Raw genomic sequence first — 17673 nt, 5'->3', positions numbered from 1 at the left:
TTCACCCAGCCATCCATAGAGTAAACAAGTACAAGGACATCAGAGCCTGAAAGGAAACATTAAAATAATGTTAAGTCTACAATAGTCATTTTCTTCTTCTCAACAATATATATTAAGATTAAATACCCCAAAATATAATTTGATATTTTCAAAGGACAGTGAAACAATGAATTTATTTTTCTGTACCTGAGACACGTTGTTGAAGTTAAACGTCTTTCGTGTCCATGTAAAGTTGGCCATCAGACATTCACTCTTAGTGGTAATGTTTCTTGTGTCCTCACCCAGGCAGTAGTAGAACTTCCCTTTGAAAAACTGAAGTGTTTTAAAGAAAAGAAGACCAAGGTTGAAAGTCTGAAGTGTTATTTGTTCACTGTACTGAACTCTAAACAGAACTGGCCACAGCCGCAAAATCGTGCCTTGTGAGTTTTTGTTATCTGCACTCCGAGGATGCCAAAGAAAAAGAAGGAGGCACAGTAAATGAGAGCGATGTTCTCGATGGGTTTAACCGAGGCAATCAGAGCTTCCACAGCCAGCTTTAGTTTGGGAGCTCACTTGATCACCCTGGAAAACACAAACACCAACTCCAATGTTTATCAAAACCAGTGGGTGTGGACTGTAGCTGTTTCCGTTCTACGTTCGTGAAGCTTTTTTACGGCCCTCATGGGCGCTGTCATCTTGGAATTTTGACGTCATTTGCAACCAGAGTCTGCGCAGTAGGGTCCGGCAGGAGGAGCCCTGGCAACACGCCCCGCCCATTTAGCGTACCGCTCTGATAGCTTACGCAGCCCAGCTATACCAAGAACTTAAGAATCTTTACGGAGAGAAATTCATCTACCGACCATAGAGGTGAGTACAAAACCACCATATATTTCAAGTCAAATATCTAAACGTAGTTCATTAAGAAAATCACACTTTTTATATTAATTACTGAATTTAAACGGTTTTTTCGTGTCCTGTATGTCTTATATATTGCTACTGGATGCCTTGAATTTCCCTCAGGATCTATCTATCTATCTATCTATCTATCTATCTATCTATCTTCTTTAACTGTGTGGGTTATTAAACCTTTTATTTTTGGCAAAAAACGAACTAAAACTATTATTAGCTAAGTTAGCAACATAAGCTGTGTACAGATCTAACATATGCTGGTGAAAATATGTTATATGATAGAAAGTAGTGGTGCACATAGTACTAAAGTTATATCTGCTGTCAGTAGTTACTTCAGTTCTATGTACATTGACACAAACATTGAGTATATGTGAGAGTATATGTTTCTGTGCATAACTGTGGTAAATGAATCTGTTTCATTAAGGTTTCTGTTTGGATGGACCTTTTCTCTGGTTCTTTTCCTTGTCTAAGATGTTTATCTCATTGTTTTTTTAGACACAAGGAAGAAGAAAGATGGCTGATACAGATACCCCTGCCAGCTCACCTGAGGGTCTCCCTTACTTTGTTCTCCTCTCAGTGAACAATTTTGGACTGTGGAAGGAAGAGAGCATGCAAACTACTCACAGAGAGACTCCTGTCAGACAGGGATTCAAACCTGTAACCTCCTCACTTTTAAAACTGAACCACCGTTCAGCCAATGTGTTATAAATCAAATAAAGTATTCATTGATTTAAACCTTTTCTCTCCTGTTTTAAGCTGTTGTAGCGTAACTTAAGGGTGTATTAAATTGGGCGCCAGACAGACCACTAAGTCCGTCAATACATTGTATGAAAGTAAATTAAAGCACACTACGAAGCAAAATTAAATCAAGTTGAAATCCATATATTTAACACAAATTCAGGACAAACAAACATTTCATTCTTTGGGTAACTTTTGAAACACAACATAACCAAAAATGTCCCAACACTTTGGGGTTTTATAACCCTCAAAAAACAGTCCAAAGTTTATGTCCGTTCAAAAAAGGAAAAAATACATTAATGAAGCAAAAGGGGCTTGAGAGCTGAGAGGGTGTGTGTGGGCGAGTGTGTGTGTGTGGGTGAGTGGGTATCTTATAGTGGGTAAAAAGGAAGGGGAGCCTGGTTTGGGAAAACAGGGGAAGTCTGGAGATGAGGTAGGAGAGAGAGGGGGGGGGATATCACCTGTCCAGGGTTTTTTGGAGTTGAGAGGTTGAGTTGACAGTCGTCTTCTCCCAGTCATTCAAACATGAACTGATCCATGCCGACTGGATCATGCAGATCCCTGCCCTCAACAATCCCAGTAGAACCCACAGTGGTTGAAAGATCCAGAGAACCAAGGCAAAAAACTCCAAAAGTTCAGCACCTCCACAAAAACATTAAAGGGCTTTACCTCCTTTCCACCTTTCTCCTTTCTTCTCCACTGTCTGTCTCTTTTTTCCTGTTTTCACTCTCATCCCTTTCCCAGGTGCAATCACTCCTAATTTTCTTCCCTTCAAGACACGCCCCTTTTTTCCTCTTTCCACTCTCACACCTTTCCCAGGTGCAATCACTCCTAATTTTCTTCCCTTCAAGACACGCCCCTTTTTTCCTCTTTCCACTCTCACACCTTTCCCAGGTGCAATCACTCCTAATTTTCTTCCCTTCAAGACACGCCCCTTTTTTCCTCTGCTGTGCAGCAGGTTGCCTCTGCACCCTGACTGCTACACTCTCCCCTGCTGGATGAAAAAAAAAAAAAAGAACTTTTCTTCTCTTTAGTTGATTTTTTTTTCATTTGCTTGGTTTCCTACATGACTTATTCTTCAAAGCCAAAAAACTCCTCATCCCCTGACGAGTCTTGGAGAACGTCGACAATCCTTTGCCTCTCCTGTTTATCTCCATCTTCCGCACAGGGATAGAACGGTTTGAGATTGCAGACATTTACTGTTCGGATGTCCTGACCAGTCTCTTCCATTACCACTTGGTAATTTAGCGGTCCAAGCTTTGTTGTCACTCTGTATGGGCCTTTCCATTTTGCAGCCAATTTAGCCATGAATTTGTCTTTTGCACAGGACTGGGGAAAGTTTCTGACCCACACTCTGTCCTTTGGTTTATACTTAACATCTCTCCTTGTTTTATTATAGTTCCTCAACTGTCGTTTCTGTGCCTTCTCCACACTGTCCTTAACATGAAGCTGTGTCAACTGATGGACAACATCATATCCTGCTGTGTCTGGCTTTAGCACATCTCTTTGCAGAATTTTATCCATTGGACTTTTTAACTTCCTCCCCAGTTGCAACTTGGCTGGTGAAACTCCTGTTGTTTCATGAACTGCAGAATTCACTGCAAACCGGAATTCTGAAATAAACTTATCCCAGTTCTTATGATTGTCTTCCACATATGATGCAATCATGCTTTTTAATGTACGATTTATGCGTTCCGTCAAGTTTGTCTGAGGATGGTATGCTGTGGTGAGCTTAGGTATTACTGTCCATTGCGCACAGACTTCCTTAAAGACAGAGGAAACAAACTGTGACCCTCTGTCAGACAAGATGTAATCTGGAACACCCCATCTGGAGACCATTTCTTTTCGAAGAATTTTTGCAATGTTCTGCGCTGTGGCGACTCTGAGAGGGAAGAGTTCCACCCATCGGGTGAAGTAGTCCACAAATACCAACAGATACTCATTTCTTTCAGGGCTCCGAGGTAGAGGACCCATTATATCAACTCCCAACATTGAATTGGGTCTTGTCACCACTGTTTGTTGTAGTTTCCCTGCAGGTTTTCTGTTATCTGCTTTTAGGCGCTGGCAGGTCAAACAACATTTCCCATATTGTTTAACATCTCTCCACAATCCTGGCCAAAAAACAACCTCTTGAAGTCTTTTGTAGGTTTTGAAGATTCCCAGATGGCCACTCAGCGGGATGCTATGGAAAGCATTCAGCATGTGAGGAATTAAGCTCTTTGGAATGAAGATGCGGTAGTGGTATTGATTGTCGTTCAGATATTTTTTGAAATACACTTTGTCTTCCAAGATGGCATAATTTGAATCCAAGGCTGCATTTTCTGCTAAATCTTGAACGTTTCTCTCAATTTCGGGATCTTTGTGTTGTTCTTCCCAAATCGTGTCAAGAGTCACTGGAAATGTATCCACATTTTTTTTACTTGCTACAAGATTACAGACTCCACAGGTAGGTATCCTAGAGAGAGCATCAGGCACAACATTCAATCGTCCTTTCCGATACTCAACAACAAAGTCAAATTTCTGCAATCGTAGAGCCCATCTGATTAGACGGCTGGTAGTTTTGGTGGAACTCAAAACCCACTGTAGAGCAGAATGATCAGTGAGAACTGTAAATAGTTTTGGTTCAAGGTAATGTTGCCATCTTTCCAAAGCCCAAATCACTGCAAGGCATTCCTTTTCGGTTGCCGAGTAGTTTCGTTCAGCTTGGTTCAGAGTTCTACTAGCATATGCAAGCACTTCCTCTGTATTTCCCTCCCGTTTTTGAGTTAGGACTGCTCCAAGTCCTGTCTCACTGGCATCAGTAAACAATGAATGGAAGGCTGAGGTTTGGATGACCTAAAATGGGAGGAACAATCAGACTGGCTTTTAACCGTTCAAAAGCAGTTTGACACTCTTGACTCCAGTGGAATTTTGTTCCTTTCTTTTTGAGAGAATTTATTGGCTCGCCTATTTTGGAGAAGTCTGGTACAAATCTGTGATACCATCCGGTGAGCCCAAGAAATCGCTGTACCTCCTTTAGATTTTTAGGTACTGGATAGGTCTGGACAGCTTTGATTTTTTCTGGGTCAGCAGAAATCCCTTGACCACTGACAATATGACCCAGGAATTTCAGTTCCTGTAAGCAGAATCTTGATTTCTTTAGGTTGATTGTCAGTCCAGCATCGTTAAGTTTCTCCAACACCTTCTGAAGATCCTTCAAATGCTGAGACACAGAAGAAGAATAGATAATAATGTCGTCTAAGTAGACCAGACAAATCATTCCTCTCAAATCTCCCAAGACGGTTTCCATCAACCTCTGAAAGGTAGCGGGTGCATTTTTGAGACCGAAAGGCATCACATTGAAGTGGTACAACCCAAAGGGGGTGATGAAAGCAGTTGCATCCTTGCTACTTGGATCCATAGGTACCTGCCAGTAACCACTATTCAGGTCTATTGTAGAAAAGATTGCAGCACCAGACAGTGATTCCAGGATTTCATTAATGTTTGGAAGAGGGTAAGCGTCAGTTTCTGTGACAGCATTGACTTTTCTAAAGTCAACACAAAATCTGTGTCCACCATCTTTCTTTGGTGGCAGAACAACTGGAGAAGCCCATCCTGAATGAGAAGGCTCCACTACACCCATTGCCAACATCTCTTGCAATTGTTCTTTTACAATTGCTTGTTTGACTGGAGACATACGGTAAGGCTTTTGCTTGACAGGTAGTTTACTGGTAGTATATATCTTGTGTTGCAGAACCTCCGTTGTTCCTGGTTGATGTGTACAAACTTCATGATTTGACTCCAGTAATTCTAGCAGTTGTTGTTTGTCAGGGTCTGTTATGTGGGCACTGGTTACAACAAGTTGGATATAATCTGCAACCTCCAGATGCACAGGTTCCCGATAGAGTTGTGGAGGAGGGACCGAGCTGATCAAAGAGACACTTTTCAATTTTTTCTTACTCCTCCCCTTTCTTTCTTGATTTTGTTTCTGTTGGATTTGGATCATTTCTGGTAGGCGGGCACCGCCAGGCTGAAAAGGGTAGACGACTGAGGGGTTGGACTAGTTTGTTTGTTTTCATTGTTTTTTTTATTATGAAAGAATAGACGGTTTAATGTCAAACCCATATCTTATTCTTTTAAACAGTTTTACTTAAAGTAAGTAAAACTGTTTAAAAGAATAAGATATGGGTTTGACATTAAACCGTCTATTCTTTCATAATAAAAAAAACAAGAAAGAAAGGGGAGGAGTAAGAAACTGTAAACCATATCTATGACATTTATTTGCATTCCACTAAGAAACAAATAATCCAGTCCGAGGACAACACCATAAAGAAGGGCTTTAGGGGCCAACACTGCAGCTGGTAAGGTGGTTATATTCCCATGGATATCAGTTCCTATTTCATTCCACCTAAGTGGGTTTGCTTCCTCACCATTAGCTAAGTACAGGGGACCTGATAACCAGGGCTGAAGGTCACTCCTAGCTCCTCCAAGCTCCATCCAAAGGTATTCATGGTTAAGAGTATAGCTCGCTCCTGTATCCACTATGGCTTTTCCCCGCCATGTCCCTATTGTAAGGGGTACCACAAGTTGTTCAGGTTTAACAAAACGTCCCAGGGGATGGTTGTGGTTGTTAGGTTCAAGACCCTTGTTTTCTTGTTTGGGTTCTCCCGATGTAACAGCTGACATAGAAATATTGCGAGAAAATCCAGGGTTAGGAGATGGTCGAGAGGCATGTTTGTTTTGGGCACCATTTGATACATTTTTGGAGGGGTTAGGCATAGTTAATTTATAGTTTGGACATTGACCAGGGGGGTGTTGACCATTGCATCTCCAGCATAGCACGGGATTTTCGACGGGTTTGTTGTAGACAGGTTTCGGATTTTTGTGAGACACACCTAGACTTTTGATGTGTGCCTTTTGATTGTATTCTTGTTGCTGTTCAAAGTCTTTTTCAAGTTGATGACCAAGCCGCACAAGACTGTCAACATCGCTTACTCTACCTCTGAGTTGGCTCGCAAGGTAGGGTCCGATACTTTTCAAAATCATCTTACGATGGAAGACTCAGGGAGAGAGGAATTCCACCTTTTACACAGTGCTCTGTAAGAAAAAGTAAAGTCCCGTATGCTTTCTTCTTCTCCTTGTTTTCTATTTCTTACTCGTTCCGCCAACTCGTCCTCATAATCTTCAGCAAGAAAGGCCGACTGAAAAGCTGTTTCAAACTCCTCCCATGTGTTTACTCTGCACTTAGCTATTTCCCACCAGTCTCGGGCTGTACCATGAAGAACCGTTCTGAAAGTTGCTAAAAGATCGGCATCAGATAATGGTTGCAGAGCAAGAAAATCACGACATTTAGACAAATAATTTAAAGGATCTGGGTCATCATGAGGTTTCCCATAGGTTGGAAACATTAATTTGATATGATCCCCTTTTATGATGGTGGAAGATCTTGATGTTGTTTTATCTAAGTGGGATTCCTTTTTGTTTGAATCAACACTTACAGGGTGCAGACAAAGTTCAGAATCAGGTTTTTGTTCAAGATCGGTCCGTGTTTTTCCATGATCCCATTTCTGTTCCTTTAAACTGGTTTCCAACTGTTCCACCTTTGTAGAAAGCCTGTTTATCTGTGTTACACAGTAGTCGATCCCTTTATTTAAGTTACCATTATTGTCTTGCACATTTTTATGTATTGTGCACATATCTTGTTGCATTTCCACTTGTCGTTGTTCCATCATGAACCGGATCTCTGACAAAAGAGAGCTTTCAGAATTTTTCACTTCCTCCGTGATCACAGTTTTAAAACCTTTTATCAGCTGATCCATTTGAGTTTCAATTCTTTCAGTGGTGGTGGTTATAGTGGAGTTAAGATGTGAGGAGTGATATTTGTTTTGATCCACTAAGGTTTGGATTTGATCCTTAGTTTGAGTTTGATGTTCATCAACACACTTTATCAGTTTTTTCATCTCCTTGTCTTGGTCCTCCATTTTTTCCATAATTTTCTTCCATGTATCCTGAGTTTTTACAGCCATTTGATTCCATCCTTTTGCAGGTGTTTCGAGCTCCCCAGGTAAGCCACAATGAGACATTGAACGAGAAGATGAAGATAGGAGGGTCTCTTTTCTACCCTCTGCTGGTGGTGGAGCAGTCCAGTATTGTGGATTTTGAGGAATCCCTGTTTCATGCTCCCAAACCAAGGATTGAACTGACATATTGAGTTGCTCTGGGGGAGGAAAAGGAGAAAACTGTACCTTTGGTAATGCTTTGGGCATGAAAACTTGGGCTGGGGTTTGAAAATATGTTTGATTTGGTGCTTGTAGGTTTAAGGGAGTATGAATATTAGGTGCTTCAGGTGTCTCTATATCAAAAGAAACCGTACCATGAAGAAGTGCAGACTGATTAAATTCAGCCATTATTTACCCCATAAAGCAGTACAGTACCTCAATGCATATCCCTGAAAAACACACCTTTCAAAGCTTGATTAAATTCCCCAAACCCCACATTATATGCAAAACCAGCAGTTAATCAGAGACATCATCATGATTGTATTTCAAAAGGGAAATATGAACCAGGTCACACATACAAAAGGAAAAGAAAATCATCATTAATAGCAGTCGGGCCCCACATTGGGCGCCATTTCTGTAGCGTAACTTAAGGGTGTATTAAATTGGGCGCCAGACAGACCACTAAGTCCGTCAATACATTGTATGAAAGTAAATTAAAGCACACTACGAAGCAAAATTAAATCAAGTTGAAATCCATATATTTAACACAAATTCAGGACAAACAAACATTTCATTCTTTGGGTAACTTTTGAAACACAACATAACCAAAAATGTCCCAACACTTTGGGGTTTTATAACCCTCAAAAAACAGTCCAAAGTTTATGTCCGTTCAAAAAAGGAAAACATACATTAATGAAGCAAAAGGGGCTTGAGAGCTGAGAGGGTGTGTGTGGGGGAGTGTGTGTGTGTGTGGGTGAGTGGGTATCTTATAGTGGGTAAAAAGGAAGGGGAGCCTGGTTTGGGAAAACAGGGGAAGTCTGGAGATGAGGTAGGAGAGAGAGAGGGGGGGGGTATCACCTGTCCAGGGTTTTTTGGAGTAGAGAGGTTGAGTTGACAGTCGTCTTCTCCCAGTCATTCAAACATGAACTGATCCATGCCGACTGGATCATGCAGATCCCTGCCCTCAACAATCCCAGTAGAACCCACAGTGGTTGAAAGATCCAGAGAACCAAGGCAAAAAACTCCAAAAGTTCAGCACCTCCACAAAAACATTAAAGGGCTTTACCTCCTTTCCACCTTTCTCCTTTCCTCTCCACTGTCTGTCTCTTTTTTCCTGTTTTCACTCTCACCCCTTTCCCAGGTGCAATCACTCCTAATTTTCTTCCCTTCAAGACACGCCCCTTTTTTCCTCTTTCCACTCTCACACCTTTCCCAGGTGCAATCACTCCTAATTTTCTTCCCTTCAAGACACGCCCCTTTTTTCCTCTGCTGTGCAGCAGGTTGCCTCTGCACCCTGACTGCTACACTGTAGAAACATAGAATGTCTCATATTCTTGTAGGGCAATGACAGAAGTCACAGCTGGGAAACAAATAGCTTTAAAAGTACTTCAACACTCGAGTGCTGAACATTTAATGCAGGTTAGTGTTAAAGACAGCATGCACATAAAGACAGTAGAGTGGTATGATACAGACACAACTGAGAAGGCAATTACATTATTATATTTTATTCAATCACATGAAATGTAACACTAGTCTTGTAACTTTAACAAATACAGATTGTGCTTAAAAACATAGTGAACTTGAATTTCCCTCGGGATCAATAAAGTATCTATCTATCTATCTATCTAGTGTGGTATTTTAAGCTACTTTCTTTCACTTGATTGTTCAGTTAGATGGAGGTAGTATTTAAGGTTTTTGTGGGTTATACAGGTTTGAAAGAGGCAAATGAATGCACAGTATTTTAAAGTTAAAGCAGATTAATCTAAAAATAACAAAAAGCAAATGTGGCTTATAAGAAAAACCTCGGTATTAAACAGCCTCTCTTTTCTTCCGTTCATCTTTTGAATGAATAGTCAAACATTGCTCAGGACGTGCGAGCTGCGTCCTCTGTGGCTCAGGCGCGACAATCGGCGCACTGTTTCACATCAGACCGCCGTCCAGTGCTGTGTAAGATCAGACCAAACGCCCTGATAAGAGAAGCAGTGGTCAGGTCCTCCAATCCTCCGAGGACGAGCTGAGAGAGAGAGAGAGAGAGAGAGAGGGAGAGATTAATATTTAATTTTGGGAGAAACGTGATCTTTATGCCTTCTTTTATTGAGCCTGTCTGTCTCCTCCTAACCACTATAACAAGCAGCCTGTTTTTGTCGTCTGTGTCAGGTTTTGTCAAGTTATAACACAATTTATTAATAAGCGTCATTAAATGTACAACATGATCATCTTGTGATTATTGGATTGGTAGTGTGTGTGTGAGCTCATGCTGAATATTTGGCAGGTTTAAGCAGCATGATGCTCGGTTAATATTATATTACGCTGATTGTTTGTGTTCACATTTCTGTCAGTCTCTTAAATCAGACAGAAGTTATATTAGATCAGCGCTTACTTTAGTTTTATCCTGATATCTACAGAAATATTCTACCTCATTATACAGTATTATAAATATCAGCCTGCATGGTGACATGTTAATGTCTGTATAACACACTCTTTACACAGACTGTAAACATGTACACATCAGTAATTATACAGATTTATAGTATTTAGCTTTGTTTTTGTCCTTGATACTTTTCTAAAAACTTTACCAGACCTATTTATTATTTACTGAAACATAACTGTTCAGTCAATGAACGCCATCTATGAGCTGACTTTAATTACCATGTTTTCGTTTTAAATACAATTCCTCTCACAAAAACGATATAACAATATCAAGAAACACAGCATGTCAGTTATTAGGTTTGCTCATGTTAAAAAGTAAAATAAAAAGATAAATCATACCTGACAAGTAACCTAGCTTAGACTGCTAATATGTTAGCTCGCTCATAACACTTTAAGCAATGACAGATAAATCACACTTTATTACTTACCGTAAAAAATGCAAAGCTCCCTTAGAGTCCACAGGTCCGTGACATTAGTTTACTGCAGAAAAAACAGCTTTCACCAGCTCAAAAAAGACGAAAGAACTGAACAGAAAAGCTCCGTGGCGTCTCGGCTTCACTTCACGACGTAACTGCTTATTTACCAAGAGAGCTACGCAAGATCCGCGGCTGTCAATCATCGCCATGTATGACGTAAAATCCCGTTTTTTAACCTCAAATAACTTATTTAAAACAAACTTCACAGAAAAATGAGCACTTGAACACCATGTAGGGTGATAATATCTAATGATCACAGCAGAGTTTAGGTCTGTAAAAAAATTATGTGACGAGTATTTAAACTTAACAGTTTGACCCAAGTTCCGTCTGTTATCATTGAGGAGGCGGGGTTTATGACCTATACTGCAGCCAGTCAGTAGGGGGAGCTCTAAAAATAAAAGCTTCACTCCACAGGGGACCTTGTCCCGTCCATTATTTTTACAGTCTATGATCAGAACCAGCACATGTACCTACAGACACACACTGAGAAAAGAAACGTGAAATAAAACTGGTAAAACCACATAAACGACGTACTGGATTGGCCCACACCTGATGCATCCGTTTGCAGAATAAACGGTTGGTTGAAATCAGGGGTCTGCAGCACTGTGTATACATTTATGGCTTCTTTGAGATCCCTGAAAGCAAGGTCACACTGATCACTCCATTTTACCTTTCTTGGTGATACATCTTTGGTGAGATCGTGGGTAACAGCTGCATGATCTGAAAAGCGAGGAATGAATTTCCTGTACCAGTCCACCAGACCAATGAAACTCTTCACTTTCTTCTTTGTGGTTGGGATGGGGAAAGAATGGATTGCCTCCATTTTTCCCACCTGAGGTCTGAGCTTTCCATGGCCAATCACGAACCCGAGGTACTCCACTTCTCTCTGAGCCAGACAGCATTTCTGTGGGTTGATGGTTAGGCCAGCTGCTTTGATGCACTGCAGGACTCGTTGAAGATGAGACATGTGTTCTTCCCAGGTTTGGCTGTAGATCACCACGTCGTCCAGATATGCAGCTGCAAACTCTGAAACATCTCTCAGCACATAGTCCATTAGCCTTTGAAACGTAGCTGGCGCCCCCTGGAGCCCAAATGGCATAACCCGAAATTGGTACATATCAAATGGAGTTTTGAATGCTGTCAGTTCACGGGCCTCAGATGCCAGTGCCACTTGCCAGTAGCCCTTGCTCAGGTCTAAGGTGGAGATGTATTTGGCTCGTCCCACTCGCTCCACCAGCTCATCAATCCTGGGCATGGGGTACAGGTCACACAATGACACAGCATTCAAGTAACGAAAGTCTATGCAAAATCTCAGTGAGCCATCTTTCTTTGGTACTAGAACCACTGGACTGCACCATTCACTACTGGATACCTCAATTATACCGAGTTCAAGCATCAATTTGATCTCCTTCTTCAGCACCGACACCAGTCGCTCTGGGATTCTGTAGCTCTTCTGACGTGGTGGCGCTGGGTCAATAAGTGGCGTCACCTCTTTCTGCTGAGAAATAGAAAGGTGTGATGTGTCAGAGATGACTCACCCAGGCTTCCCGGTATGAATTTCTCTGGCATGTCTTCATCCTGTACTGCCCGGATCAACAGTTGAGGGACAGCTTCCTGGCGAGACTGAAATTCTTTTAACAAGTTCACATGAAATGTCTGGTGCTTTTTGGTTCTGTCAGGCATAAACAGTTCATATGTGAGCGTACCCACTTTTCTGGTGATTTCATAGGGACCGTACCACTTGGAGAGGAGTTTGCTGTCAGATGTGGGGAGGAGTAGGAGAACCTTTTGGCCTGGTTTGAAGCTTCGCTCTCTGGCTTTACGATCATACCATGTTTTCTGGTTTTGTTGAGCTACCTTCATGCTCTCTTGTGCCAGTGCGGACATTTCCTCTAGGCGTTGCCTCATCTTTACCACATAGGCCACCACGTTCTCTCCAGAGGGGGTTGGGTTCTCCCAGTAGTCTTTGAGGAGGTCAAGCGGCCCTCGTACTTGGCGTCCATAGAGCAATTCAAATGGAGAGAACCCTGTTGAGGCCTGTGGCACTTCACGATAAGCAAATAGCAGGTATGGCAACCACTGGTCCCAGTCCGCACCTGTATGAGAGACAAACTTCCGCAGCATATTTTTCAATGTTTGGTTATACCGCTCTACTAGCCCGTCCGTCTGGGGGTGGTATGGGGTGGTCTTAATTCCCTTAATACCTAGGAGCTTGTAAACCTGTTGTAAAAATCTAGACATAAAATTCGTCCCACAGTCAGTCAAAACCTCCTTAGGTATGCCAACCCTGGAGAACAGTTATACTAAACAGTTTGCAACATTTCTGGCTTTGACTGTTTTTAGAGGGAATGCTTCTGGATAGAACCAAAATGTATCTGTGCCCTGCGCTGCTGCGTTCTAATGGCCCCACTATGTCCATACCAATTCTCTCAAAAGGAGTTTCAATGATGGGTAGAGGCTGCAACATTGCTCGAGGGACTTTGCGTGAAGAGGTAAGTTGGCATATTTCACATGAATTACAAAATTTTTAGATTTGATTGTACATACCTGGCCAAACAAATCTACTTGCAATTCTGCATAAAGTTTTTTGGAAAGCCATGTGTCCTGCCCATGGCACCGACTGTCCGAGCTCCATTACTTGGGATCTGAATTTGTGAGGCAAAACCAAGGCTTCAACAGTTCCTTTACATTGATACAAAATGCCCCCTTTAATGACATATGTTGCCTCCTCTAAACACCCAGAGTTACCTTGTTTCACCCCTTCAACTTCTGTGACTTTTTGAAACCAAGGGTTTAAAGTTACATCTTCTTTTTGCAAAGTAGCTACATTGGGAGGGAGCTCAAACTCAACAGATTGCCTAGGTTTGGTTGGATTCTCTGTTTGTTTGCTAACCGTGCCTTTAAACTTGTCCCTTCTTTTCTGTGCTTTTGACTTTACAGGTTTCTGTTTTACAGGTTCCAAATCTTCACCCCAAAATGGCAACTCTTGTAAGGACTGTTTAGCACTCTGAGCTCTGGTAATCACCATATTAAAAACTGCAGATGGTTCCCCTTTTTCAGGTAAGTTTACAGACACTGTTTTGGACACATTCACAGGTAGGTCTTTAGATAGATTTGCATTTTCAGGTCGCTTTTCCGACTCTTGCACTAAATCTAGCAAAATTGGCACATCATTACCAAGAATCGCATCAAATTGCAAATTTGGGGCTAAAGCCACTGGCATTAAAAAGGTTTGGCCTCCAACAGTCAAATACACATCTGCCATAGGATACTGGTGTTCATCACCATGAATACAGCTAATATTAGTCTTGTCCTCACTCCACTTTTCCCTTGACACCAAGTTAGAAGAAACTACAGACTGAAACCCACCTGTGTCTAACAAAGCCGTAATACGGTGGCCATTTATAAGTACAGGGGCAGTCAGAGCTCTCTGTGTTGCATCTGTATGGCTGTGCAAAACAGGTCTAGGCACTGCACAGTAAAGGGAAGGCTTCGGCTCATTGGTTAGTGGACATGAATATTGGATGTGGCCTAAGCCATTACACAGGTAACATCTAATCTCTTTACTGCGCATATGAGAACTGTTAGCATGATTTGGCTTTTGGTAATTGGTAGATGTAAACTGCCTCTGATTAAACACAGACCTATTATGACCAAAACCCCTTTCACCCCCATTGGACTTACTTTGGGCTTGATCTCTGTGGCCATGTTCTCCGTCTCGGCCTCTCTGGAATTGTGCGGAGTTTCGTCCATAGGGGGTGTGGTTGGATCCTTTCCTGGCAGCCAAGAAAACCTCGGCCAGCTCCGCTGCTTTTTCTGCCGTCTTGGGGTCCCGTTCACGGATCCATACTGCCAGCTCCGGACTCACCATCATCAGGAACTATTCCAGGATCAGCGTCTCCGACATTTCTTGTTTTGTACATTTTTCGGGTTTGACCCATTTTGAAAACACGTCTTTCAGCCGCACATACAGTTCTTTAGGAGATTCTTCAGGGAATATCTCGGTGGACCGAAATCTTTGTCTGTAAGTCTCTGTTGTAATTTCATACTTTGCTAGTATCGCCGCTTTCACTTTATCATAATCTTCAGAATCAGCAATGTCCATAAGCACATATGCACTGCGGGCCTTACCAGTTAATAATGTGACCAGGCGGAGCGCCCACTCGTCTCTTGGCCATCTGCAGACGTGAGCCATTCTTTCAAAAGTAGTCAGAAAATGTTCAATATCATCATCTGTTGACAGTGGTAACAGTTTTGGCTCTCTGTAGTAACGGCCCTGGTCAACGTAACTTGTACCTTCTTCTTCATTGTCGGTCTCGTGCATGGGAGGAGCCAAATCAGGCTCTTGGTCGCGTGGCCTTTGGATAGCTTGGTTAACCAAAGTCTGCATTTCTTGAAACTGGTGCTGTATGCTTTTCCACCTTAATTCTTGTCTTGCTGCTTCCTTTTCCAGGCTCTTATCTCTGGCTGCCTGGGACCTTGTGAGCGACTTCACCAATCCAGCCAGCTCTTCAAACTTTTCCCCAGAGCTACTAATTGCACCTGCCCCCTGGTCAGCAGGTGCACTCGTCACCTCGTTACGATCATCTTTCTGTTCAGTCTGCATTTTTCTGGAGGTCATCCTTGTTGTCATTCTCAGTTACTTTGTAGCATGGGCCCAGCTTCTGACACCAATTGTGACATTCGTCAGGTCACGGATAGCCTATACTGCGTTCTGGAGGACAAAGTAGAACTGAGGCTTCTTCATGTGCACCCAGGTGACATTTATTTACACAATAACAAAACAAACAATTTTAAAAACAACATGTCTGGCAGCATGCCCAGCAGCACCTCACCCTAGCCTTCCTCTGGCAGAGTGAGTGTGCTGCTTTTATACCAGCTGGTCCTCGTTAGGCCGGAACCTTCTCTCTTCTTCTCTTTCCCCAGGGACTCTTTTGGCTGGAACACCTTTTATCCCTGGTAATGGACACAGCTCCATTACAAGCACTTACTTACCCGATCTGTCTGTACTAATCACATTTCAAAGGTCACGTTATCACTGTGCAAAGAAGTCTCAGAGCTCCCCAAAACATGTCCGTGAAGTTTTCTGTTAAAAATCCACTCTTTTCTCATAATTTGGGGGTTTGTCGACAGGCCAGGCACACGTTAGTGTGAGATAAAAATGTGACTTTTAAGTAACAAAAGAAAATGGCAACATTCATAAAGACTCAAAAAACTATGTTGGTCAAAAGTCACAATTTAAAGTATTTAAAAAAAACCATCTGCACACTGAAAACTATGAGCTTCCTGTCTGCCATCGAGCCTGAAGAGAGGATTTCAAAATAAGTCCAAGCTCTGGCAGGGCAAATAGCCAATCATAGTTAAGGATTTGGGATTGGCATCTGGTGTTGCCAATAAGATTTCAAAGGGCCACATACCACCCCTGACCACCCCTCTGGGACTGAGAGGCGACCCCTCCAGGGTGTACCTCCTTCTCAATGACAGCTGGGATGTGCTGCTCCAGTCCTCCGCAACTCCAAGTTCTGGTTCTGTTTATAGCTTTGTTAAGTGAAATCCAGGATTGACTCTCAATTTAGCATCAATCCTGACTTTAAAACTAAGCATTTTTTGGGTCTTACATTCTTTGTGACAGGGTCTTCTCCAAGGGTATGGGTAATAACAGTGGGTTTACTGGACCCGGAGTCTGGACTTGTCGAGCCCTGGAGCAACAGTAAATAGAGTTTAATGTCGGACAATGGCTTTGGCTGAGCAGATTCAACACCTTGACAAACTTACACTTTCTGCATCGTTCAATATCTGCGGGGAATCATTCTTGGGGGACATGCTGTCGGGATTGGTCATGTCCTGGAAGTTCTGAACCACTATGCCCACAAGAACATTAAGCAGAACATGCTGTCCTATCATAATGAGTGCAACAAAGTAGAGTGCGGCCCATGCAGACGTAGTCATCATGGCATTGTAAAGCACCAGATTCCAGTCCTCTAGCGTCAAAATCTGCATCGAAAGAAGTATTAGAGAAACAAATGAGGCATCATCGGCATGCTAAAAGAATACAATGAAGGTGAAAGTTAGGAAGTGAAAAACTGACCTGAAACACGGTTACCATGGACCAGAGAAGTTCATCAAAGTTTTTTCTGTCTGTGATCATTTCTCCATGCTCTGACATAAACTTAAATTTACCACCAAACATTTGCATACCCAGTATACTGCAGAGAAACGAGGGCTGTCAGAATCATTTAACCAGAAACAGTTCACTATTTATTTCATTACTGATGCAGAACAGCATTTGGTATTTACTGTCTTCAGACAGACTAACATGGAAGAGGGGTTAGGGATTATTTTAGTGTGTACACATGCCTAAAAATGAAGATGAAAAACAGCAGAAGAAGGCAGAGCGCGGCTGCCTGTTGAATAGTCTTCTTCAGGACTAGCAGCTGTCTCTTCAGGTAAGGCAGGAAGTAAAGAAGCCTAACAAGTCGCAGCAGACGCAATGACCGAAGAACTGTTAACTTGCCTTCAGCTTTACCAATGATCTCCTACAGACTGAAAAAAAAGGAAAATACATTGACATTTCCTGTATTTATTGTCCGCCCGTTATACTCACGTGCATCACTGTCAGTGTAAATGCTTGAAAAACAACAGCAGTTGGCACAAACACATTCTTAAAATTATTTGGTTGCCTGAAAGCCAAGCCACACTATTGTTATTGGCAATATTATAATTCTAGCCTCAAATTTGGCGTGCTATTTTTGTGTTTATTACATCCAAGAAAATAAATGATCCGAGAGGGAAAACAATGTTTGAGAGAAAAAGTAATACAGCAAAAAATATAGATTTGAGAGTTAAAAAGTATTTTGAGAGAGATTTTTTTCTCAGAAATAAAAATACTTTATTTTCATTTTTTAAATATTATTTTGTGGTATAAATCTTCTCTCTCTCTCTCT

The 17673-nt window shown here is 41.9% G+C and overlaps 2 long non-coding RNA genes across 2 annotated transcripts; one reads left to right on the top strand and one right to left on the bottom strand.

Moving 5' to 3' along the window:
- Positions 1-9312: 9312 nt before the first annotated feature.
- On the bottom strand, positions 9313-10993 carry LOC306824061. The gene is made up of 2 exons (XR_013779086.1): positions 10682-10993; positions 9313-9837 (listed from the first exon to the last, which is right to left on the bottom strand). It is a non-coding gene; the product is annotated as an uncharacterized lncRNA (long non-coding RNA).
- A 1448-nt stretch (positions 10994-12441) lies between these two features.
- Positions 12442-13831, top strand: LOC306824067. The gene is made up of 3 exons (XR_013779088.1): positions 12442-12796; positions 13166-13221; positions 13670-13831. It is a non-coding gene; the product is annotated as an uncharacterized lncRNA (long non-coding RNA).
- Positions 13832-17673: the final 3842 nt, after the last annotated feature.

The sequence above is a fragment of the Symphodus melops genome, assembly GCF_947650265.1.
Source record: "Symphodus melops genome assembly, chromosome: 5".
NCBI classification, from domain to species: domain Eukaryota; kingdom Metazoa; phylum Chordata; class Actinopteri; order Labriformes; family Labridae; genus Symphodus; species Symphodus melops.
The sequence above is the reverse complement of the archived record's forward strand: the minus strand, read 5'-3'. Positions and strand labels throughout refer to the sequence as shown.